This window comes from Humulus lupulus, chromosome 7 (assembly GCF_963169125.1).
Source record: "Humulus lupulus chromosome 7, drHumLupu1.1, whole genome shotgun sequence".
Lineage (NCBI taxonomy): Eukaryota > Viridiplantae > Streptophyta > Magnoliopsida > Rosales > Cannabaceae > Humulus > Humulus lupulus.
The window spans coordinates 99,970,869-99,973,573 of record NC_084799.1 but is presented as its reverse complement, the minus strand read 5'-3'; positions in this window follow the sequence as shown (position 1 = coordinate 99,973,573).

The following is a 2,705-nucleotide window of genomic DNA, read 5'->3' as shown; positions in this document are numbered from 1 at the left end:
ACATGTAATCCAGTCATATAAACATAAAAGTAAATACATGATTCATCAAATTCATCACATCATCTTAAAATAGCATTTCATACTTCATATCACATGGTATTTCGTCATACATAGCATATATCCTCATTCAAACCAATCTTACCGTTCATAGCATAAATAAAATGTTCTATCTAACTTCTTTACCTCGGGTCCGAGCAAAGCAAAAATGGAACAAACTTCACAACAAGCCTATAATGATAATCAAATAGTATTCTTTAGCTTCACTTGAGATTTCATGTGTCCAACACATATACCCCCTGTGTGCATGGGCCATGCACACATGGTGCAATTTACACATAATTTCCAAACATGCACATTTTTCACATAGAATCACAAAAGAATAATGCAAATTCTACCTATTATCCATGCATGGCTTTCAAGTAAAAATTAAATGGTTGAATAATAGGCATATTTTTTTAACATAAAAGTGCATTTGCATGTGACATGCATACGTGAGAACGTTATTAAAAAGTGACGTAAAAAATGATAATTCCTACACGCTTATTTCTAACTTTTTTCAAGTAAAGATTTAGCAACATAATTTCCTCACCATTATTTATTTCTTTTAAATTCCTAAGTTGATTAAACCTCTTAAGGAGTTATTTTTATTTCATAAAAATAATTTATTTAGCCACTTTCAAAAAAAAAAAATTAATTCAATTTAAAATTGTATAGAGAAATAACAAAACTTGAAATTATCTAAAAGTACTTGTAAATATCATGTTTCTTTTAGAAAATAACATTTTATTTTAAGTTAACAAAAATGCAAGATTTGGTGTGAGAAAACAAAATTTGCTGTGTGGGAAAAATATATTTTTGCTTGTATTAATTAAGACTTAATTTATGTAGTGTAACCCCTTGTAGGTTAAACAAAATAATTATTTTTAATTTATTAATCTAAACTTTCAACAACTATTTATTTGTTTAAAAGTCACAAGTGAATTTAACCTAACATTTTCTTAATTAAAATAAAGAAAACCATACTTATAAAAAAAAGTGAAAATTCATGGTTACATTTAAAAATATCATTTTAATATATACATAGTTTAGGGTATTAATTTATTTCAGCAAACACACAAAATTTCTTTCATTTAAAAGACATTTATCATTTTTACCCAAAACTTCCAGCAACATATTAAACACTTAAAAATCATAAACGTGGAATTAAAACTTATATTTTCTTCATAAAATATATAAAAAAGCTGTAGGTATTAATTTCAGTAAAATTATCAATTTAATGTGAATTAAAATACTCTTTTTAATTTCATAAAATCATCATAGCACTTGGTTCATCACTTATGCATGCAAATCATTATTTCACCAAATTTCTCACAAACTATACACACAATCAGCGAGCATATTAATCATGAAACTCATATTTACATCGTGCTTCTCAAAACTCATACTATAACATTTATGTATCATCAAATTAACATTTATAAAAGACCTAAGATAAATTATCAATTAACCAATTAACCTAGCATGTTTCTAATGAGTGTAGGTGACATCAAAGAAAATAAGAAAAATGACCAACATGCATTGATAATTTCCCTATAGACCAAAACCCACATGACATAAACATAAAATATCAAAAATCTCACTCACATCCACATGGACCCTAACGTGTTTCTCCACCTCTTTTAAGTATTTTAATATTACAATTAACATGAAATAAATTAATGAAACCATCTTCATTCATACACACAAGACCGAAACATCCATAACACCATTTACAAAATTATATCACCAACTCTTCGTGCCTTGTGAGAAAATAATACATTAGGTTTATAACAAGAGCATACAACAAGATCATGCTTACTAAGGCATACCCTAGCCGAAACATACATGCTCAAATGAAAGAAAACAACCTACCAAGGCCCACAACAAGAATCATTAGCATTTTTCAATGAATGTCAAATAAAATTAGAAAAAATCATGAGGAATAATCTAAATGCATTGAAATAAAACATAGACAATTCCCAATATATCCAAAACCATAAACAAGATTTACAATAAACCATCATGGTAATAGCTAAAGGCTAGGATTCTCCATTACCTCCTTGATAGTGGTTAAAGACACAAGAATTGATCAATCTTTTGGCACCTCTAGACCCTAGGCTCTCAAAATCCCCTTTTTCTTCTTCCTCCTTTCTTTTCTTTCTTTCTCCCACGAGCTCTCTCTCTCTCTCTCTCTCTCTCCTTCTCCTCCTAATTTCGGCAGCCAACAAAAAAATTCCCAAGGCTCCTATGTTCTCCTGTTTGTAGCCTCTAGTGACCTAATCTTAAGAAGATGACTCAAGTGTGAAAAGCTAAATTCCTATCCCACAAATTAAGCTAAATCCCATCATTTCCTCTCCTTACACCTCACCTAATCCTTATCCTAATGTGAACCAAATCAAAGATAAGCCTCGTCATCTATTCCTACAAGATGACAACTTATATTTCTTTTCTTTTCTTTTCTCAATAAAAGAAAAAATGTTCAAGACTCACATTAAGTCTAGATTCATACTACCCTTTCCCTTTTTTTTTATTCTTCTTTAAAAAAAAATTAAAACACATTCACACACACACACATACCAATTTCGGCACACACACTCTATTAAATAAAATAAAGTAACATATTCTAATCACATAATTTGTCACACTTAACAAAATGTAACAATAAT